Source organism: Chrysemys picta, chromosome 6, assembly GCF_011386835.1.
Source record: "Chrysemys picta bellii isolate R12L10 chromosome 6, ASM1138683v2, whole genome shotgun sequence".
Taxonomy (NCBI): Eukaryota; Metazoa; Chordata; order Testudines; family Emydidae; genus Chrysemys; species Chrysemys picta.
Window position 1 is genome coordinate 67,211,281 of NC_088796.1, and position 25,224 is coordinate 67,236,504.

At 36.6% G+C, this 25,224-nt stretch overlaps 1 protein-coding gene across 4 annotated transcripts in view; it reads right to left on the reverse strand.

Annotated features, from left to right (window-relative positions):
• Positions 1-25,224, reverse strand: part of FBXL17 (F-box and leucine rich repeat protein 17) — a 461,401-nt gene that overhangs the window by 254,083 nt on the left and 182,094 nt on the right. The gene's annotated exons all lie outside the window — the stretch shown is intronic.

The window sequence follows — 25,224 nt, forward strand, 5'->3', positions numbered from 1 at the left end:
GGCTACGAGCATAATATCCAGAGAAAGGCCCCCCCAAACTCTAATCCCAAAAGAGGATGGGGATTTTTCTTCCCTGCGCAGAATAGGGCTGAGGAAGGGTTTACAAAGTCGATGCACAGGAGCCAATAGGCTGCCAAACCAATCAACCACAGAGGCCCCTTTCTCTCCTCTTCAAGCTCGCAATAAGGGGGTGGGGTTTACTAACCTTAAAGAGGCCAAATGCAAGTTTTGTCCCAAACAAAAAACCCTCATCTTTGAGGCTGTGGGGATTATAGATTATGATAAACTTCATGCTGGGATTATGAAAAAACTCAGAAAGAAGTCTATAGGCCATGAAATCATGTACAATAGAGATTGTTTCTCAGCAAATGCATTGTAGTTACAGTATTTTAAACTAACGGAATGTACATAACAATAGACAGAAGAATAAGTGTTTTATGTTTTTCTTCCCCAGAAATCTCACTGAGATTTCCTAGGCATGATGTCTGAACTACAGTCATATTTATTAATGTTTATGGGATTTATGGTTCCTTTAGCAAAGAGCCTGAAAAACCCTATGTAGGTCCATGCATTCAACTAATCTACAGAGTTTTTTGCACGAATGCATCACATCTGGAAATCAACTGATGCTAGATTAATTTGTGCTCTTATTGAATAATGTTTCAGAAACTTTTCTTCAAGATTTTCTCTTTCCATGGGGGAGGGGGAAACTGAAAAAAAAAATCCTATAACTTGGTACATTACTGTCCTACTAAAATGAGCTAATGGAAATACTTAGGACTTTTGACCTAATCAGAAGTCCCAGAAATCAGAATTTGTTTCTAAAGTACTGATATCACCTATATGTGAATTGCATTTGGAAATAAGGTCATATATTGCCATGATTAGGTGAAGCAGTCCTGATCATTATACTTATTATACAGAAATTATCCTTTTTTTCCAATTAGATGGTGGAATTTGTTAACATTTGATTTAAAACACGGACAACTAGAAAACAAAGAATGTGTAACACATTCACTACCATTCGCTAAGTAGAAAAGAATTTTCTTTAATTTTGTTCTTAATTACACTAAAGAACGAAGCTGTCCTGAAAACTGTTCAGAAGGAGTTTCAAATAAAAATAATAAAACGTGGAAAGACTGCTACCAATACACTGGACTTGTTTTGTTTGTTTTGTTTTTAATTAAAAATGAGCAGAGACAAAGGATCTACTCCAGATATAAGATAGAATAAGATTGAGCACACAAATTAGTACCAGTTTTTGATGCATTTTATATTAGAGTCAAAGTGCTAACATCAACCCCTTACAACAGCAATGAAAGAACCAATATACAAACATCATCAGCATCATGACAAATCCCAAAGGGATGTAGTCTCCTTGCAGGTCGAGTGCTACCCAGATCAATCCAGGTTCTTAAGACTGTCTATACAAATACATAATCAACAACTGTAATCCTAAGAAGTTTAGCTATCACATTCTAGACTAGGAGCAGGGGGGCACCTGATACACTAGGAGCCAAACTGGTCTGATTAGAGTAATCAAATCTATTTATTTTAAATAAGACTATGGAAAAAGTTAAAAATTCCACACAAATATTAAAATATGTTGTCCATGTTGTCCACTTATTTCCATTAACAGTCTGAAATGTCATTACTGTAGTCTGTTTGTTTGAAACCTATGTTGGCCAATACTGAACAATTTATAACATGGTATGAAGCTTTTCTTTCTACTACACAAAATGTATCTGAGCTAAATCCAATGACAGGAGGTACTTCATAGATTTCAAGGCCAAAAGGCACCATTGTGTTTATCCAGTTTGACCTTCTGTATACCACAGGCCACAGAATATCCCCAGAATAATTCTTAGAGCATATCTTTTAGAAAAACATTCCATCTTGATTTAAAAATGGTCAGCAATGGAGAATCCACACTAATCCTGGTAAATTGTTCCGATTGATTACTCTCACCACGGAAAATGTACACTTTATTTCTAATCTGAATTTGTGTAGCTTTAACTTCCAGCCATTGGACATTGTTATGTCTTTCTCTGCTAGACTGAAGAGCCGATTATCAAATATTTGTACCCCAAGTAAATACTTATAGACTGTATTCAAGTCACCCCTTAACCTTCTCTTTGTTAAACTAAATAGATTGATCTCTGAGTCTATCACTATAAGGCATGTTTTCTAATCCTTTAATCATTGTCATGGCTCTTTTCTGAACTTCTAATTTATCAACATCCTTTTTGAATTGTGGGCACCAAATCGGGCAAGCAACAGCCACACCAGTGCTAAATACAAAGGTAAAATAGCCTCCCTACAGCTGTTCGAGATTCCCCTATTTATATATCCCAAGGTCACATTAGCTTTTTTGGACACAGCATCACACTGGGGCTCACAATCATCTGATTATCCACCCTCACCTCCAAATTTTTTTTTCAGAGTCATTGCTTCCCAGGCTCGATCCTGTAAGTATGGCCTTCAATCTTTGTTCCTAGATATATTCATTTAACTGTATTAAAATACACATTGTTTGTTTTCATGCGGTTTACCAAGTGATCGATTGTTCTGAATCCATGACTTGTCCTCTTCATTATTTACCACTCTCCCAATGTTTGTGTTATCTCCAACCTTTATCAGTCATGACTTTATGTTTTCTTTCAGATCATTGATAAAAACATTAAATACCATAGGGCCAAGAACAGATCCCTGCAGGACCCCACTGGAAACAGACCCATTTTATGATGGTTCTCCATTTACAGTTACATTTTGAGACCTCTCAATTATTAAATGGATTTAAAACTGGCTGTGTGCCATGTTAATTATATATTGTTCAAGTGTTTTAACCAAAATATTGTGTGGTAACATGTAAAATACCTTATATAAGTCTATTACCTTAAATCAAGCAACTGTGTAATCTCATAAAAGGAAAGATATCCAGTTATTTTGACAGAATCTGTTGACCAGAAACAACACTGATCTGCACTAATTACATTACCCTCCTTTAATTCTTTATTAATCAAGTCCTGTATCAGCTGCTCCATTACCTTACCCAGGATTGATGTCAGGTTTACAGGCCTATAATTAGCCGGGTCATCCATTCACCCTTTTTCAAAAATGGAGCATTAGGAGATATTCACTCTCTATCAGTATAATCTGAGTAACTAAACCTTGAAAACCCAGCACAACTGAACATAAGATGTCAGTTTACAATAACACCATTACATTCACACTAGTTCTTTTCTACAGTGTTTTGAAAGTGTTCACCTCTTTCACAGAAAACCAATCCTTACTTCATAGGAATTTAGTACAGATTTGCAGATGGGAAAAGAAGGTGAACTATCACATAAATACCCTCACTGACAATGTCCCAGAACCATTTTACAAAGAAATTAATCTCTCTGGGGCTTGTAACTGCTACTGAGCACTAAGTCTTTACAAAACAGTAAGTCTCCCAAATAATGCTGAAAAGTTTAAAGTACTACTGTATAATTCACTATTTTATTTTTCTATCTACAAAGGGCTGAAATATATTCTGACTGTGGTCTGACACTGTGTCAAACCTTTTCCAGCGAGGCGGGAAAGGGTTAGAGGGGAGGGGAGAGAGGAAGGAAGGGGCAGGAAGAACCCTTGTAAAGTCAGAATCATGATAGATTTTTAAATTAGAAATATTAAACATATGCAAGTTTTAAGAAAGGTTAGATTTTCATTCTGTCTGCAAACTGCTACATCTACCGAAAATTGGACATGATAATTATACGATACCACATATTTCTTCTAACTGTTCACAACATTTGGTTGGCTGTTGAAAAGAAAGATACTGGAGTCAAGGATTACTGCATTATACAGAGAGCAAAAGCATCTCCTTTCTACAATGCTGGCTTTATTCTTTTGTAATGTCCTGAAAAAATCATTTTTGAGCTGAAGCTTTCCAGGCCTGGCCTCTGTCTTAAGGAGATGTTTTTCTAAAAATGATTGAGCCATTCTTTAAGCCAAATTGTAGGACAAGTTGAAAATATGTGCGAGTGTATATATATACATAAGCACACACAAAATGTTGGGAGAGATTTTCAAAGGGACTTGTGCTTCTAAACCTCCTAAGCACTTTTTAAAATGCTACCCATATTTATGAATAGCTCTAGTGGCAAAATAGCTGAGGATACAAATTTCAAAACTGCTTTCTCAGAAGGGAAGTGTGTTTAAGTATTCTGGTGAAGAATGGTTTTGGTTTGACCAAATAATAAGCCTCTGAACATTGCATTTCAGGAACCAGAAGAAGCCTTAGCCTCATTCACCACATATTTTCTAAGCGTGCCCTCATTCACTGTGCACCTTAACTACTGTAATTAATTGTAAGTGGTTAGAAAAGGAATCCAGACATCAGGAGCACTTGCTTTATTCACTGTGCCTCTTGAAATATAAAAGCAGCCCCATTCATAGAATTCAGTGAAGATTCTCATCTGCAAAATTCTTACATATAGCATACACGATAGAGTATTCTCGCAAGATAGCACCAAACAGATCTAAACTATGGAAATTGTTTTTTCTGTTTAAAAAAACCCTAAGAAATTATATTTTAAAGCTATGTTAAGAGAACATTAATAATATAGTATTAAGTGTTCCAAATTGAGAAAACAATGTAAAAGTTGTGCATGAAACTTTAACATTGCCGCCTTGTATTTATGGATAACAATACAGTCTTTAATTCTATGATCTCATGTTATTGTATCATATTATTTTCTCAAATAACAATATATACCAGACTTTTTTCTACAAAAATCTTATATACATATCTAACTAGTATATCTTATAAGATCAATAACTATTTTTGCATTCTTGATTACTTATACTACTTTCATTATGCACATGTAACCAAAACTTTGCCTTTCTTAACATTTAAATCAACAATGAGCTTAACATAAAGTTATTAATGGAATTATATTAATTTTCATTTTCCTTACTCATGCCCACCCATCTAGTTAAAAAAGCATCAAAACTGTAGTACACTGTCAAATTATTTTTTTCCTAATTTGCTTTCCACCAGTTTTTACTTTCAGACACTCCTCTTGAAATGCCAGATGGCTTTGGCAAGAAAAGCTGTACTGAAAGTATGCCTTCATATTTAAATTTAATTTGTAGTGAAAGTGTAGTAATTTTTCAGAGAAATTTTTAGCTGTTGAATCTTATACTGAAAGGGAAATATTTGCCTCAAAATTCTTATGTTGCTAGAAAAAAAAAATCATGTTTCATGATGACAGACATACAGTAATAAGTTTAGAGCATGGAGACATGGCCTCAGATTTCAATTTGTTAGAATTCGGGGCAAACAAGACAATTATATTTTAACTCAAACACATTCTGAAACATTTAGAAACTCATATTATAGCCCGTATTTAATCTATTGCAGCAATCAGTAAGTCAAATGACTAAAAATGTAAGTATAAATGATATAATATATGCCATCCACGATAATTGTACTGTCCTATAATTTCTTTAACAGTACCTAATATTTGTGAGTTCCAGATATAATCTATTAAAATATGGGTTTTTATTTGTTTCAAGATATTAAGTAACTTTTTAAGATAAATACAGTGGGCCAATTTTATAATCATACCAGTTTTATAGTAATGTAATCTTATCCACATCAATGTAGTTATTCATGATTTTAACCAGCATGAGAGTAGAAACAGATCAACTAAAATGAAGAACCAGAGAGAAAGCCCTTTGACCACACAGCAAATATACATGAATAAGTAAGTTCCTGAATATCCCTATAAGCTTCTGGTAACACTATATATATTAAAGTTCCAGGGAGTACCTGCTATCATGGTAGGAACTGTGAAAGCAGTCCCTTTAAAAATGTAGCCAATACTAGAACTGAAATCAATTAGTACTATCCCTCACAGCCTTTAAGAAAAGGTTAGAAGACACAAGACTCCATAATTTCATTCTTCACATTGTTAAATATATAAGAATAGGAGGTCAAAGAGCAATCTGGAACATCCATTTCTACTCATTACAATTGCCAGGTTTAACAGTACATGAATCCTGAAAAACATGAGACACAATGAAAGGATGTGCAATTAACAGACGTTGCTCAGGGTTACCTCTCCTCTACAGCACCAAATGCCTATAATGAAGTGAGTCTACTACCAAGGAAGATTAGATTTATATATCCTAGAAAACGTGTTATACCCTGATGAACAGCATAAAATAGACATAATGGCTCTTTAAGGCTATAAATGTAGCTTTTTCCTACTTTAATTGGTGATGACTAGATTGACCTTTTCTCTATAATTGTAACTACAGTACAGCAATTAGACAAATCGCCATCTCTACCGTTTCACATACATATTAAATAAAAAGCAAAGGAAGTGGTTCTCAGTCACCAGTTTAATGCTGGTGTTGAAGTACAACTGCATTTTGCATTTGCACTCATGTGGGCAACGTTTAATTTATAGCAAGAAATAATTGCAGTTGGGATGAGAAAATTCTATTACATCATATACGATAATGAAAAGTGACAAATATGTTAGGAACACTCTATATCATCTATCCCCCAACTTATCCCTTGATCATGTAAAGGTGAACTGTCTGTCACTATTACCATATTAAAGAGATTTTTTTATCATTTAAATTTTTCACACACCATTCGGCTCATTGTAACTGATGGAAAAAGGCAGAATCCACATAAAATCAAATGTCCCCATTATTAGGAGTAAATATTGAACAAGGATTAAGTGTCAAAAAAGCATCTCAAAAAAGCTCAGATTTCTCATGGATTAGACTGCATACATGATACCTCTATATTAAAAATTGTTTCCCTCTCCTGCTAGAAAAGCAATTACCAAGTATTACTAAACACATACAAGAGAGGGTATCTGCCCATTAAGCTCTCCTTTTTTATTAAATACTGTATCATAGAATTCTCTATTATAATATTGTAAAATAATAAAAATATGCAGCATTAAAAGATATACACATATACTAGAATTGCTACCCTCAGTTTACAGAGTGGGAAACAAAGAGGTTAAGTGACTTTCCTGTGAGGCTGTGTTTAAGGGTAGCCTGGATTTTAGTCCTCTTTATAAACTTGCTATGTGATCTTGGGAAAGTCACGTAATTTCACTGAACATAAATTTCCCAATTTGGAAAATAGAGGTAATGAGATTAGCTTCTTTCATAATGATGTTATGAGCTGTAATCAAACAATGCTTTTACATAGCACTTTGCAAGTAAAGTATAAATGTAAAGTCCTATCAGTGGCATAGGCAGCATGTGACTCAAGGACTCCCAGTCCTATGTTTTCTCTACACTATGTATTCTCCATGGAATCTCCTCTTCAAAAAGTCACAATAAACCTTCTGAACAAAATTTTGTGTAATAAGTCTTTTTAATTTATCATGTGCCTCAATGTAAAAAATGTTCAGCATCCTGAAATTTCACAACATACTGAAATATCTGGAATACCAAATTATGTGAAACAATTTTGCAAATACCACCTCTACTCATATATATAATCTTGAAGTGAGCAAAGCTTCATCATCTGGAAGTATCTATGTATCATATCACCTCTATATTTGATGAAACAATTATTTTTTCCTATAAACAACAGATGATGTTGGCTTGCCCCTTTTCACTCTATACATGTAATGTATTTGAATATTGAAATTCAAATGCTATTTTGAATTGGGGGGCATAGGTGAGGAGGTCTCTTACCTAAACCATCTCAGAAAAGGATTTCAAAATATGGTAATCTGACTTTTTTTTTTTTAAATAGCTCATGTTTCCTGCAATCCCTTTTACTATGTAATATAGTAGTATATGTTTTACATATTGATGAGGTTACTCATGACCACATGACTTGGGATAGCACAAGTTATTTTGATGAAGGAGCCTATTTAACACAGTTACTCTTCTGCCCTTTGCTGGTAGAGACTAATCACGACCAGCAACAGGCAGCATGCAGAGAAGAGTGCCAGCTGTTAAAGCATTCTTTGCTGGCTGATACAGTGACTGGCATTATCAGCAGTCTCAAAAGAGGGTGTTTACCCTACCTTGCAGGCCAGAGGTACAGTACTCAATGCACCAGTTAAAAAGAAAAAACAAGGTGAAGGAAAGTTAGTGATAAAAATCAGTTCCCAAAATAAAATGGAAAGGCCATTGAAGCTTTTTAGCTCAAATCTGATCAACAGAGAGTAAAAACTGCCCAGAGTTGAAACTGAAGAAAGCAGTATCTGATGCCATCACTTCTTCCACAAGGTTGAGTGGGTGGGGGCAGCCTGAGGGCCCCAACTGGGGCCTGATACTTCCCCCACTGCTCTCTGCTCCTATCATGGTCGGTTTCTACTCTTTGGAACGGTTTCCAAACGCAGAAGCACTTTTCTTTTTTTTTCTGTCCCAAATGGCCATGGCTTGCCCAGTGCCCTAGAAGGCACTAAATGCTTTCTGCATAAAAATACATAGAACTATCTCAAATACAGCACTGTTTCATTCCAGGCCTAAATATTTTTCTTATTTACAGGATGTCTATTGCTTAAATGGTAACAACTTACATAGAAACCAAAATGATCCAATGTTCATTAATAGACTCTGTTGGTCTGAGCATTGCTTTATATCCATATTAAGATCTCTGCTTCAAAAGACAGTCCCCTTAGCACACATCTTTTTAACAATATGATTTTTATATCTCTACTGACTAAAACCTATTTCAAAAATTCAGGACAGGCTTAGAGGTTACATTCTACTTTTAGACATGTCAATAACCAAAACTGGAAAGATGCCAGTAAAAACTGAATAAACAATTACGATTATAATAAACCTGCATGCCTCAGGGCCAAAAACTAGGGCAAGATCTAGTGAAGTAAAATCAGCACCTGCTATTGTTTTTTCCCTGACAGTTTGCCTTTTGGCTGTCAATATAAAAAAATCTCAGGGGAGTTTTTGACAACGCTTATTCTTCTCTTTTCTTTTTGATATTTGTAATGCGAGATTATGGGAAGATATTGTATTACAAAAAATGGCAAAAACAAAATAATCTGATAAAATGCATTTTTAAAAGAGTGATTATCTTTTCATTTCTGAAAGGTAAGCACATTAAGTTACTATGCACCACAATGTGATTTCATGCATTCACTAAATGGACCTAGATTACTCCTGGCGGAATTCTGAACCTCTCCCCCCCCCCCCGCCCAAAAATTCTGTACACAATACACCTCTACCCCGATATAACGTGACCCGATATAACAAGAATTCAAATATAACACGGCAAAGCAGTGAGGGGCGGGGCTGCGCACTTTGGCGGATCAAAACAAGTTCGATATAACGTAGTTTCACCTATAACACAGTAAGATTTTTTGGCTCCCGAGGACAGCGTTATACCGGGGTAGAGGTGTATTTTAAAATTCTTCAAGATGCTGCATATTTTATTTGTCAAAGTAACACAATATAATCAGGGCCTAAGGGAAGCCCCGAGTTTACACACACACACACACACCAAACAGGGTTGTGTGTGGCCCTCAACTGATTTTTTCTGTGGGTCAATGGCCCTTGATAGGAAAAAGGTTCCCCACTCCTGATTTAAACAAAAGAATGTATATAGTGAAAATTACAAATCCTGCTTCAGTTTTCTTTTTCTAAAATACCTACAAGTTTTGTCTTCACTTCATCTTAATTCATATTACATTAAAGAATATAGGTTTATAGAACTTAAAAACAGAAGAGACCATTATAATCATCTAGACTGACCTTCTATATAACATGGGCCACAGTATTTCACCCAGTAATATGGATGAAGCCCCTAACTTCTTGTTGAACTAGAACATGGCTTTTAGGAAGATATCCAATCTTAATTTAAAACGCCAAGTGATTGAGAACCCACCACAACCTTCACTAAATTGTTCCAAAATAGTTAGTTACTATCACTGTGAAAACTCTGCACCTTAATTTCAGTCTGAATTTGTCTAGCTTCAGTTTCCTGGTGGTGGATTTTATTATGTCTTTGTCTGCGAGTTTAGATATTTTGAAAAAAGTTCAGAACACACAAGCTGAAGATGAACTATTATCACAAAATGTTTTATAAAGACTAAGTGTTATAGAACTCGAGAGTATAGGAAATATAAAACAGAAGCAATTGTTTACATAAACTCTATTTTAGGCTACTCAGCACTATTAGCCTAACATTTAGTTGATACAAATGGAGAACTGTGGTACACAAATGAGAAAACAGGCCTTAAAAAGAGCCATGCTTCAGCAGGACATGAATATCTAAGACACAAAAGCAACATGTAAGATCAAGAACAAGTACCATGAAAGATCTGAATTAAGACGTCCACACCATTCTTAGTTTGCCCCATGACATTGAAGTACAGAATTGCACAGATATGAACACAGTGATGACAATGATGATGATGATAATACTTAGCACTAATATTATGCATTACACTTTTAAGGTCCCATAGAAATATTAATAAGGTAAGTATAATCAATGGTCATTTTTAAAAAGTCTCAGAGAACGACTCACTAGCATAATCCAAAAATAATTGATAAAACACACTATGAAAACTTCTACAGCATCAATTGGGACATTTCTGTCAGTGCATATTTTCATAATTATTAATACAGATATAACTGACAGTATTCACTGTAATGACTCAGAAGTATTTGCATACTGTATTTAAAAGCAATACACTGCACTAGCCAAATAATTTGTTATACACAATACACCTAGCAACTGTTTTTGCTACTGACCATCCTTATGAGGAAACCATTTTTAAAAATTTTAATCTCATAAATTATAAATAACTAAATAAGTACACATTATACATAATTTTTAGCTTTACAATTGTGATCATTTTTTTAAATCAAAGACAACTTTTTATTTACAAAAGTGAAAATTTCAAGTATGCCACAAAACATCTTTGCTTTTGAGATTTGTACAAGTCTCCCAACACAATTATTTAACCAAGAACAAAACTACTGTACCCAGATTATAATCTCGTATTTAAACTAACAATCCTGAATATGTTTACTGCAAATTCATAGTAATAAAACCCCTGAAAGCAAGTTAATGACATATTTTTACCATGTTAGCACATCTATTTATTTATTAGCTATATTTGGCTAAGGGAAAAAGAGAGCAGAATAATATCTCTTTCCACCCAATTTTGTATTTTAGTGAATCTCATGCAGAATATTTTTTAATCAGAATACTAGTGAAATCATTAGCTCCAATTTGGGCCATCGCATCCCATGACAAAATATGAAAGAGGAGGAATGAAATGTATGGAAAACTCCATGAATTTAAATGGCCAGCCCCGTGGGGCAAAGAGTTTGTGGCCAAATGGAAGGGCAGGGGGCATGGCCTCCACAACCCAGAAAACCCATTATTTTTTGTAAAGATATGGTGATGAAATGTGCAGGATGTCCTTCTATAATCTGCTTAATCTTCAACTGTTCCCACAATTTGTGCAGTACAGGAGAAATATGTGTACAGGAGATCTGTGCCAAATGTTTTATTGGGGGGAAGGATAGCTCAGTGGTTTGAGCATTGGCCTCCTAAACCCAGGGCTGTGAGTTCAATCCTTGAGGAGGACATTTAGGGATCTAGGGCAAAATCAGTACTTGGTCCTGCTAGTGAAGGCAGGGCGCTGGACTTGATGACCTTTCAGGGTCCCTTCCTGTTCTATGAGATACATATATCTTCATATATTTTTATTTTGATCATGGCCAATTGATAGTGATTAAAATCTTGATGTTACAAGGACCAATGTAATTGAGTACTGTAGCGGGGTGGACACCCGCTCCTGCCCTGAGGGGATGGAAAAGCCCTGCAGACGGCTGGGGCTGGGCAAGGTAAAACCCTGGCTGATTGGGGGAAGTTGCTGCAGCTGGGCCACACCCTAATCAGAGCCCAGATGGCTGGGAGCCAGGAACCCAAGAGTCTCTCTCTGCCTTCAGAGAGAGAAGGGCCCGGCTGCAGGAAGCTAGACAGAGTACCTGAGTGGAGCAGGGCTGGGGAAAGGCCTGGGAGCTCCAGCCTGGATAGCCCCAGGCTGCGGCCTGGTAATAGGCTAAAGGGTATTGGGGGTTGCAGAGGGCAGCCCAGGGCTAGGCCAAGGCAGCAGGACCAAACCCAACTTTGCCGATGATGAGTGGCCTATACTGCAGTCTGCCCCAGAGAGTGGGGGCTAGCTGGGGACTGGCAGTGGCCTTATCCTGAGGTGAGGTGGGGTTAGTGGGTGGGGGTTCCCCAGGGAGGGACCAGTGCAGAGGACAAGGCGGATCACCGGCCTGCAGAGGGCACTCCAGAAGCTGGTGAGCTAATTCCCTGGACAACCAGCAGGAGGCGCCGCAGGGGTGAGTCCGGACGTCTACAAGTACTTAAAGTTGAAGAGGTACATCCAGCACTATACACTGGAAAAACAAAACCTAAATTTCAGAGAAATGCATCGAAGGCCAAGTCATTAATCAAAAACTAGCTTTCACATATGTGGAGATCCCTCTTTTGAAATCCAATTATTAAATTTCTGAAGGACCTTATCCTCAGCCTTATAAATATGCAAAGGTATTACAATGAAAACATGTTTTCTTGGCTCAAATTGATGAACTGAACCTATTCATTAGAAGAAAGCCTACTTATACATGTCTCAAAAAATACATCAGTTTTGTCTTGGCCAAACCTATAAGAGGTTTACTGGCATTATGATCAGAAGCAGCATTAAGAGAAATACACTGCATAAAGCCTTGTCTAATTCAGTAACTGATTGCTCTGCTTGACTTGAGTACATTTTGGCAAAGGATACTGTGATAGATTATAATTGAAATTTTCTTTCCTCCTCTTTTCAAGAGTTCATTTACTGCTTTTGTACATTCTCACAAACGTAAGTCATAGAGAGAAGAAATTATTACTATGAAGTAATTAGGTGAGGGAAAGCGCCAAGGACACACTGAACCTTGAGTTTGAAAAAGCTATTCAAGATTTGCAAGATTAAGCTGCCAGGGAACAACCAAGCACGAAAGAATGGCGGGTAAACCAAAGGAAAAAATCTTAAAAGAATTTTCCAAAACTAGGATTCCTGACTCAAAGGCAAAGGGAACACCATTTTGGAACACATCATTGAACCTGGTAAGCATATATTAAGCAACAATTTCAACCAAGAAAAATTGTAGCTTAAGTTAAGCAAATACAACAAAAGACAGTTTTCTTTAACCACTAGATCACTGCCACTCAAACCTTTTTGTTCTAATGAGTAGCAGCAAGTCTAAGTATAGTTAACCCATATAAAGATAGACATGAAATATTGGACCAGTTATTGAATAGTTGTTAAAGATCTGAGACTCAGCAAACAGTTATTACTGCTCACATAGGTTGCTCAACAATACAATTTTGTGTGGGCATATACTGAGGTTAATTACAATAGTGGATCTATCAGTGTTTGGGTCTACCTCTCAGCAAATAGATTTAGAAAACTAAAATTGTAGGGGACATGCTTAAAATCCACCACGAAGTTATTTCATGTGGATATTTAACTAGACCTTACTTTGATTTCAGCATGCTAATTATTCCATGCACACCAACAAAGTGATAAAAACTTATCTGAATAAGAAAGAAAAAAGATTCTCCAAATCACTGCGAACCCTCATAAGATCATCACTGAGTTTTTTTTATTATTATACAAACTATGAGAAGGTGAAGAAATTCCCAAGAAGTTTCAATGTTACAGAATTTTTGCAAGAGGTTTAGTGCATCATTCCACACTTATTTCTGAAGCGTCTTCATTAGTATGGAAAACGATGGAAAGGGCAAACTCTCTTATCAAATATTTCAAATAGCAAAAAAAACTTAGATTAGCTGTGCCAAGTAAAACCAACCAGAACACAATGTGTATATACTGAGGGCAGCATATCACTGTCCATGCAACCACAGCTACACTACTACTTATACTCGTACTAGCTTTCATACAGGAGCAGGGAATCACTTCCTAACTTGTGGTGGAGATGCATTCTGTGTGTCACTCTGAAGCCTAGAATGTCCATTGAGACAGTATGGAGAGATGGAAACAGCTACAAGTATGTCTGAGAACTCTTTGTTTAGAATACCACCATGTTCAATCATAACTGGGATTTGTGGTCTGTTAATTGTCCAGTTTTTAAGTTCTCAGTCACTCTGACTTTACGAATTACACCCATGCAGTGTATAGCTACACTAGGCCATGTATCCGTGCCATGCCAAGAGTTCGACCATCATATCATCAGAGATTAGTTAACCAATCATCAACCTTATTCTACAGCTATTTTGCATGTAACAATTTCATTGGCTATCTGAGGGAAACTGCACATATCCTATATTACTTGGCCCAACTGCCACATGTGCATTACAAAATGGGTTTTCATCTACTAGTGATAATGTAATATTCCAGATACATCATGAATGTAGACCTTCAATGAGATGATTACATCATCTGTACTGCAAAGGGTTTCAATATTTCTAAATTCAGAACCATTTAATGAAATACTGGCCAATTTTATTTGACATAGAAAGTATATGTCCTTCTTTACCCTTCCAACATTATAAAGGAGCATGCACACATTTTCTACTCCCTAGCTGTCCCCTGTTGCCTCTTTGTGCTGAGAGGGAGTAACATGACTTAAGATCACATTCCCTTTCGGCAGAGAAAGAACTGAAACAAATTTCACGTAACATAATTGGGCTCATTCCTCTGCCATACTGGGTGTCCTCCAGCTTGCTTGCTGGACATCTTCAGAAGCAGCAGCGTTGCCAAAACTTGTCACAATTTAGGTCAGATTTTGAGAGGACTCTCAATCCTGTACATTAACTGCTAGTAGCTCAGACATTTCACCTGAGCTACTAGCAGTTCCCCCTTTGGCCAACAGAAGCTGCTGTGCCACTTTGTATCAGACAGTTGCTGCCTGCAGTACATACCCATGTGCTCTGAGCAGGACAGAGCCTGAAGCAGGTGTAGTACAGCAGAGATCTCAAGTTTGGCAGCACAGCCTCAGCCCCCTCACCCTGGACTCCACATGCAGTACTGAAAGAAAAAGTTAATTGAAGTAGTAGGGCGGGAGAGGCCTCCAGCATAGCAGCTTCCCCGGGGGGTAGAGGGAGAAGTAGGTTTGCTAGTTGGAGCATTCTAAAGAGAAGTGTGGGCATTGCTGGTTCAGGAGTTTGTCAAAGGGTGGGATGTGTCTATGTGTGATCAAGGCCAATAACCTCCTCTCCTTCAAATCCTTCCTTAAGACCCATTTCTAACTGTGACACCTACAAAAAAATCATGACAAATATTTATATTTAAAAAGTAATGTTATGAAAAAATATCCTTCTTGCATATCAGCCTTTGTTGAGGAACCTTATAATCTTATTACAATAATCTTTGTCTTTCCTCCCCATTCCTAGTCCACTATTGTGTTTGCTCCTTCATTTTGCTTATATGTAAAATAAGAGAGAGGAAAAGTATTCATGATTTTATGTAAAGTAACTTCTCATTTCATGAAGCCAACTAACAACTGAATTCTAGGAAAGTGGTTGCATATGTCCTCTTAATTACCTAAAAATTGTATGAAAAGGAGAGTATTTGCCAAAACTGTTGCTTCCAAAAATAATTACTTTTTAAGTACTTGTGGGAACAGAAAACAGTAAAAGGAAGATGGGGATCATGTTTTGGTTATGGATGAGACCAAGTTAAAAATGTTTCAGTACATATAATTTGGGTGTATATAATGACAAGTAAGCAAACAAACTTCAAAGTATGCACATTTGTTATAGTAATAGGGTGACCTGATATCCCAACATTATCAGGACCATACATATATTAGGAGCTTTGTCTTATATCTGGAACTCTCACACTCACACTCCAAAAAAAGTGTCCCGATTTTTCTCACTTGCTATCTGGTAACCCTATATAGTAAAAAATAGTGGTGGGTCTGTCACATATCTATATCTGCTCCTGTAGGAATGAATTTGGGAAAGCTAATTAAAATTGTGGGGAAATAATGCCTGAAGTCCAAACAGGGTATCATACACCATGCAGTAACTTTGTGTAGGTATTTAAATGATCCTTAATTTTCTTCCAGAATGAAAATTATTCCTGGCTCTCTATCAAAGTGATCAAAACTGTTTTAAATGAGAAGAGAATCCTCAAATCATGACTTTGCTATCTGAGAATCAAGATTCAATCATCACTAAAAGTATATTTTGGATTATGTGGGTCAGAAGAAGGTAAAGAAATTCCCAAGAAGTTCTTTGACCGGATAAATCAGGGTATTAAGCACTGTGATGATTTTGGGGACTCTGTACAGTTTATGAATTCTCTGTGAGATTTGAACTCTATATATATCTTTACCAAGCTGCAAACTCCATTCTGAATGTGCAGCACTCATCAAGCTAGCATGAGTAAGTGTACGTGAGCTCGGAATTACACCCCTAGCTCATAGTGTGGATGTATCTACAGACAGAGTGATAAAACACTCTGTAAACAATTTCAGATCCACAAAACTACATACCACAAAAAAATTCTGCAACTGTATCAGGTTCTCTAAATGTAAATTAAACAAAGATAGATCTCCCATTTCATGCCTTTATATTACATTGTATGTCTTGAAGTATGAGACAACATTCACATAAAATAAAAATTCCAGAAGTAGAATCCACTGTCTCAGACTTCTTCATGTGTGTAAATGTGCCCAAAAAGTGATGGTTTTTAAAATCAGAGATACAGTATTATAAATTTGAAACAGAATAGTAAAGAAACTGCTGTAAGCCCACAACTGAAAGGAACATGGGTATGCACAGAGTAAACAATAGGTCTATAACATTCCAAAGTTACGACCTTCCAGTTAAAGCAGTTGCTTTATTCACAGTGGGAAACCACTATCAAGATCCTGCAATGACTGCATGAATATTTGAATGTCATCTGACAAGACCTGCTTGGTAATACTTCATTCCGTCCTCAGTCTAACAAGTTCACTGTTATGTCCTATTGATGGATGGCTGCCACGATTCACCACAGAAAAGGAGTTCTCTCGATATAATGATGTTTAGTCTTTGGGAATAAATTCCACTTGAAGAGATTATGGCAAGTAAATAAATACATTTCAAGGGTACACTTTGCTTTGAAGTCTAAAAATTTCTAAAGTCTCAGTTATAGTAAGCAAGCCACCTCTGATCCAAAACATTAGCCAAATTGAAAATATAAATATTAGATTCTCAAAAGCTGTAAGCCTGTACAGACAGCTAATGTATCAATTTATACTTACATGGAAAGAATTAAAGAAAACAGCCTTCTCTTCCTTCAGCCCTAGTTAATGGAGACTTATAAGAGAGCTTTTGTCTCATATTGGCATTTTGTCAAATATAAAATTTATTCCAATATTTCCCCAGCCCACTTCCGTTTTTATACTTGTTCATATGTTTGATGTTTCTTAGTTGTGATAAGCCATGCAACTTCAATAACACTGGCAACAGAGCTCCAACGATAGTGTCATCTGTAACAGAGCAACAACTCTTAAAATCTAAAAATATAGTTGTTAATAATTTGTTTAGCGAGGAATAAGAAATGATCCAGGAACAAGAATCTGAACACCTCAAAGCGATGAAGAGCTTGAAACCCAGACCTGAACCCGGTTTCAATGTCATAATTAGAGTTTCAATCTGCAACATGCCATAGCATCCTAAACTTTGGTTTAAAATATGGAGTTAAATCTGCATCTGAATTTTGCAGTGTGGGCTCATCTCAAATAAAATCTTCTCTCCCACTTCACAGTAAAGATTTAACAGTAATTTTAAACTGTCAAGCTAGCAGGAAAACATTACTAGAATTAATATCTTTAGCATAGTTATTCAAATATAGAATATTTCTCCTGTCCCCCAAATATGGCATAAGTAATGTCATTCGACAATGATCTCACACATGCGCATACCTACAATGGGGGGGGGGGGAAGGACACACAAAAGCATAACAATTTTAAAATATACAGTGAAAGAAAATAATTACAACTAAGTACAATAGAAAATACACCAAAATACCACAGTAAATCAATGGAAACATCAATTGCCAGTTCACTGTATTTAAATGTCAAATGCACCAGGTATGTCTGGCAGACACGAACCTCCTTTTTGTGTTCTCAGATATATCTGGAATGGCTTGCTGTTTTTACTAACTTTTTAAAGAAAGTCTATTTAAAAGTAGTAGTAGAACCTTTTATGGGCCAGAAGTAAAGCAGTCATAGTTTAATGGCTTGACATTTCTGTTTGTGAACATTTTTGTCTCAGAGGCGAGCAGAAAAGAAAACTAGTAATTTTATTTTTTGGTGCATATCTAATTGTGAACTGACCGTACCTATTCCAATATAATATTTTGGAAGATAGGTTGCCCAGGTGGTTAATGGCTCATTCCAGCCTTTTTTCCTCTCTCATGGACAGAAGTTGCAGGAAACTTCCATAGAGCTGAAAATAAGGCCAGCATGAAAATACTATGCAGCATCAGACTCTCTGTTGGGATGCCGCTACAACTTCTTTCCTAAGCAGTAGAACTTTCCCTCTATTAGAAGCCTATATGCCTCACTATGTGGCAGAGCTAGCAAAGAACAGGTAGGTCCTGGCCTGACCTCCACACTAATTGCAATGATGCCACAGGAGAAAGACTGATTTCTGTCCACAATAGAAATGTAAGTATTAACATTGGCGGGTCTTATGTTTCTGAACAGAAAATATCTCCCCTTACCTCCATAAAGGGTGTGGATGTAAGTAGTACACCTCAGGGTACTCAAGGTCAAAGATTGTTTATGGCTATCTGCCTAAATCTCTTCCTCTTTTATTATTACTATAAGCACCTGTGCCCTTGATATAGCATCATTTTAAGAGGGTGACTGTATTCCAGATCAGCTCACCAATCTATACAGACCCAGATCTTATTAGGAGAGAGACAAGCCGGTTCTGAGTGGCCTTCTTTAAGACACAAATGAGGGTCTACAGAAGGACAGACAAGCTTGCCAGTGAAAGGTGAGAGTTGAGAAACTACATGTGGTGAGGAGTCGGGGGTTCCTTCTGCCTCACCCTCCCACTGTGCTCCTTTCCATTAATCCTCTCCTACTTTCCACCACTACTAGTAGTGCTCACCGCTGCTCCCAAATCCTCAGTTAGAACACCAGCCTCTCCCACAATTTTCCACACGCTCCAGAAGTCTGCTCTCTCACAAGCTTCAGAACCCACTGCACTTTGCTAACACTTAAACGTTGCTTAATCTGTACCAGTTGTGATGCAGCCCTCACTGCACCATCCTAATGCTACTAAACTAAGCTCCCTAAGAGATTCATCATTTTCTGATCACCTCTCCTCCCCACAACCTTCCTTGGATTACTACATCTGTAGAAGCAGAAGTTCACATCTCTCCTGCAAAGGTTTCTATTCTTCTTGGGCAGCCATGGATTCTGACCATATAAACATTTCTCCCTATATTCCCAGCGAATAACTGTCCATACAAAACCACCACAAAAATTCAGGACAATTAGCAATCTCTGCTAATCAGAGTTAATCACTGTTAGCATATTTTCACTAAAAATGCTCCCAGAACTGGGATCACAGAGATAGTATAAATGTGGATGCAAGGGATTTAGCAGAGTTGTCTGTGGCACCTTGCGTAGCTCCTGCCCATATTATGTCAGATTCCACACAGTAATATTAATCACTCATTTATTATGAAAAGCAAATTCACCCACAAAAATTTTAAAAAGGAACATAATTTACATTTGAGCTGATATCCCATGCACCAAGACAGAGCCCATGGCAATTTAAAAGATGAGTTATGCACCCTTCAAAAATGGTGTTTATAACAGAAATACTGATAGACTCTAAACAATATAGTCAGTGCCGTAAATCATGAAGACAGCCATCACTTTTTTCTCTTTCTTTTTTAAATAAAGTGTCCATGCTAGTTGCATGGTAAATTATAGTTGGTAGCCTCAAAATGAAATTATAATTGCAATAAAGATTGTATCTTATTTTCTATGCTTCAGTAACAGATTTTTTTTTTATTGTTTTGTACTTTAAATTATACCACTGCAAATATTTTATCTGTAGAGGAATGATATCTATAAAACCTTTCAGTTTTCAGGTAGGTCTAAGGACTCATTTATAATATTCTGTCATTTTTCATACCTTCAGGGTCCATTGCACTCTGTTAATTTCTGTAAGGACTGTCATATAGAAAATAGCCAAGTCACACTTGCGTCAAATCTGCCATTTTTAATTACTACCAATCAAGTCCAAGCAATTTCTCCTTTGGTTTAACATGCGTGTATCTAACTTATAAAATATTTTTTTATGCCACAATTCATAAAATAGTTTAGGCTGATGCTAAATCCCTTGCACTAAATTAATAACTAACCACAGGAGAGATTTATCATCTCAAACTTCTTACAGGAAAATTGTCGGAGTTAATCACCTTTAGCATATTTTCACTATTTACAAAGCTTCATTTATCATACATTTTAGCAGGTTGACAACAGTGAGCTATTTTAACTGCTTTCCCAAATTCTCAAGTATAGAAAGAAAAGAAAAATGGTGGCAATGTGGCTTAAATATTTTAACACTTCTGGTAAAATCCATCTCCACCAGAAAATGGTTTCTAAGGAACCATTTATTTTAATACTGGTGATATGTAAAAGTAGAATTAAGAAGGGTACAAACATACACTTACACCTTAATCACTGAGAATATACTCTGAGTCTATGTCTGGTAAAACTTTAAAAACAACTATGAGAAGGATCTGTTTCAATCAAATGCTTGATATTTAAGCTCTGTGGGATGGCACTTTAATATATACATTGCTAGCTTCTACAGAAATTTCATCATGGATTACTAAGAATAATCAGATTAAGTTCCTTTTACCTATACATTATTGCTCAATGAGAACAAAAAGCAAATCATGCAAGAAATTGCTTTACTGAAATAAAGAATGAGTGACAACTCCTAAATCTGTCAGTGGAGACATTGTGTGTATAAATGTTACATTACTGTTATAATGAAATATTGCAGAATATCTGCTTGGATATTCAATAAGCAGAACCATGCAGCTTCACAATTTTAATTGATTTTAAAAGAAAACTGACATCGGAATTCCCTAAAATCATTAATGGCCGAGAACCTAAAGATGTGACCTTGCATTTTTATTTAAATTACAGTACGTTGGCAGAATATAACTTGGAGGAGACATAATAATTTTGTCCTTTTAGTTTACCATAAATTCTTGTCAAAGAAGCTACCATAAATCAATTTTATGAGTACAGTAAAATCAGGTTTAGGTTACTGTTGAAAAACCGCTAATAGTCCACACCTTTAAGTATAGTCATATGAAAGCTGCAACAGATACAGCTGACTTGGGAGACAACAGAAGAGAGGGAATATAAACAAGCAAATTTTTTTGGCTATAATTAACTGACAGAAATACATCTGAAGTAGCAAACCACAAAGAGCAATAAAACAATTGAAAGCCAGCTTTTCTTTAATTACATATGTAGATACCTTATGAATATTTTTCCTTTTTACACTGCAGCAGAATTATCTGATACTCCAAAATCCTCAGGCCCCCACTCAGTTAAATTCTATAATACACTGATTCACATAAAACTATTACTTGCAAAGAGAAAAATTAATCAAATAATCATCAAATAATGTGAACATTTTAAAGGTGCCAATCAGCATAGAACCTGTACACCATTAACAAAATAAAAGCTCCAAAAACGTATTCCATTTAATCAGGACAATTTCCAATGTTACCAAAATATATCAGAGAAAAAAAAACGAAAAAAATGTTATATATTACACGTCCTTATCTATTAACACACCTAACATGCACTGAAGTGAAACTATCAAAAATTCAAAGAATAAAAATTAGTAATCCATTTCCTCATAATCATAATACTATAACCAGAAAACAAATAATATTCTGAATTCACTAAATACATTTATTAATAATTTTAAAATGCTATCTGACTAGAGCAATGTCAGTTGTAGAGGTTATTTGCAGAAACTTGTTCAGAAACTGGAGTTCTTTGAAATGAGTGTCTTTATGGGTGCTCCACTTCAGGAGCACATGTATCCCAAGAGCCTTGGATTGGAGACTTTTGGTAGGACTGCTTGTTCAACGCGCACATGTGCTCCAGACCTCTTCATGTCCCATACTGAGAAATCCCCAGCAAGCCAGTCTTCCCAAAAGCCAGTACCCGTGACTTTCTCTCTCTCTGAGGGCTACTAACACTGTGTTGCCAGCAGTTAAAAGTTACCACACATCTCTTTCTAAGCAAGCACATTTATTCATAAGGTAGACACATTACAGAGAAAACATATGAAAAACAATAAACATTCCCATATGCATGCTAAAAGTTCATCAGAGGTCATCCCTCAGCCTTATGGGGCCCTAGTAAGTTAAAGTCTTTCCAAACCTTTATAAACCCCATACTAGTGACAAAGGGATTAAAGAGCTGCTGTGAGCAAGGCTGGCCCCTGCCCTTCCAACCCTGTTTATCATGTTGGAGTGGAATAAGGACTTAAAAGCAGGAAGTTCCCAGCAGCTGGGCGAGAGCAGACAGTGGTTCTATAGTTCCCACGGGAGACTCCTGGAAGCCTTCAGGAGAACTGCCCTAAGGCAGGCCATTCACCAGCGTCACCACCACCCTGCCTATAAGGAGACAATGGCCCTGGTATACTGATCAGGTAGGATAGATTGGGCAAGCTCCAAGGTCAAGGTTGGTACCTCTAACCCCTACTCTTTTTGGGGTTAGGGAATCTGAGACCATACTAAAGGGACTAGGGCAGTGGGAGCCAACAGCCTCATCCCCTTCAAACACAAGTGGACTGTATGACCCAATTTATGTCACAGAGACTCACATATAGACAGATGGGGTGCCCAAAGCATTTTTCAGTATCTGTACAGTAGGCGGTGCCTGTCAGCAGCCAGAGAACTGTGACACCCTAATGCAAGGGTTGGGGCCCCTCCTGGACAGAATGTCCTGTTTGTCTGCTGGATCAGGAAGAAGAGCCCTGAGTTCAAACTCAGTCTATGTACCCAAAGTCCTTTCTTTGGTGTCTGGAAAATCCAGTGTGTACCAGTATATGCAAGACTTCCCAGAGGCTGGTGCCGTTTTGGAAGTGTTTACAACCTAAGTAATTCACCTTAATCAGCCCCACACACACGGTTTTTTGTTCCTGGAGGAGTTCTGGTAACCATCCCCCCTGGAGTTTTATACAATCTCTGGCCCACAGTGATACATAAACTTAATACAATATGGTCCCCAAAGATATTGCAGAGGATTGCAATATCTGTCATATATGCATTAATGGTAAGTTGTACAACTTATTTTTTTAGTGGAGGAGTTTGAGCATTTTTTTAAACTTAGATGGTTGTAAACATCTTACGAATATGTAGACATAAAAATGCATAATAGCAAGGCACAAGGGAGATGATCTTTTAGACAACAGAGAAAGAAGTGAATGAATTCAGAATTAAGAAATGCTAGTATTTACCTGTAGTAATTCATGACAACTGTCATACAGTACAAAGTACAGTTATTCTTCTGGAAGACTCTACTATATCCCTTAGCCCAAAGTTATATTAAATGATAGGAAGAAGAATAAATATCAATGCTCCTGAAGTACATTTCCACTTCAGTCAGATTAAAGATGATGAATCTGAACACGCACCATTTACTACTGTAGCTACCACCGATAAAGAGAGCATACATTCTCTTTCTCATGTAAGAATATGATGCAAGGAAGGCTATGTATATTTTAATTTAAAATTTGTTATTAAAATAATGCTTCACCATCAAGATGTAGTAACTTATACTTTCTAAAGGAACAGCTTTAGTTTAATTACATGTAATGGACAAGCTTTAAAATTTACTAGACCATTTTTAGGCATTTAAGATTGTTTCTAGCATCTACTAATTCTACATTTTAGTAGACACCTTAGAGTAACAGCTTAGTTACTGTCCTAGTGCCTCGTTTTCCACCACTGCCAACATCATTTTAGCTGAGCCCATCATTAGCAACTTTGGGAGCAATAGCAAAGTGAGCTAGTCAGCTACTAACCCATTTTCAGCACTTTATCATCAAGCACTGGTTGCAGCAAATGCAACTGACAGTCTGAAAAGAAGCCTTACCTCCACTCAGGCTCCCAAAGTTATTAACACTAGTTCAGATGAACCTGTGTGAGCAGCAATCGGAAATTGTTCAGTTATTTCCCTATTGTAGTTATGGCTCTAATAACAATTTACTTTAGGTAATAACATGGTAGTACCCCCAGTGTGCTATGACACTAGTTGGTTTTGCCTCTTTATATAGCACCAGCCAGTGTTATCATCATGTTACCAAACCCTTTTACAACTCTACTGATACATGATTATAACATTATTTGGTACCATCGACACAGGCAGGATCAAACAGTGTTCTAATTATGGTTGGGGCACTACTGTGTCTACTAGTAATGTTCCCTAATATTGACAATTTTGTCATGCAGATAGGTCCTTGCAAAATGGCTTGCAAAAATGTATATGCAACTGCCCACAATTTTCTTAGGAGGGAAGCAGAAGACAAAACTAAAAACTTTATGTTTCAACACTTGGTGGATTTACTGAAAATTCAGCTCTGCCGAGTTCTTCCTCTCTGCTTCCAGTTTCAGTTGTATCTTTTTAGCGGCTACTCTTCCCATGCCCACTGATTCTGTCTTCTCTTATACAGTGGAAAAAGTGCAACATGCTCTTGGCTAAGAGAAACAAAGTTACACCAATAAAAAGTATTTGCCTCAACTTTCTAGTAATGATTTAAAAATAAAAACAAAAACCTGTAATGTTCCCTCTCCACTCAAAACTGATGTTGATCACAGTAGACATAGACAGAGCATCTGTGGTGCAAATACTACCAATAGAGTGTTTTAGTATGAAAGGCAATTTATACAGCCCGTAATATGCCAAAGATTTCATTGCCATTCATGGAGGGAAAAACAAAAATTGCTCAAGCCTTGAACCAAAAATTTGAGTGAAAATTACATCTCTCCTTTCCAGAGCACCCCAGTTTAAGATAAACTAAAAGTTCTGTAAAACAAAATCTACTTTGTGTGTGCCATAGTTAGTATATAGTTTTGTTTCATTTGGATAGCTTTTAAACTTATCTCTAGGTGATTAAGTAATATTGAAATTGACATGAACTGC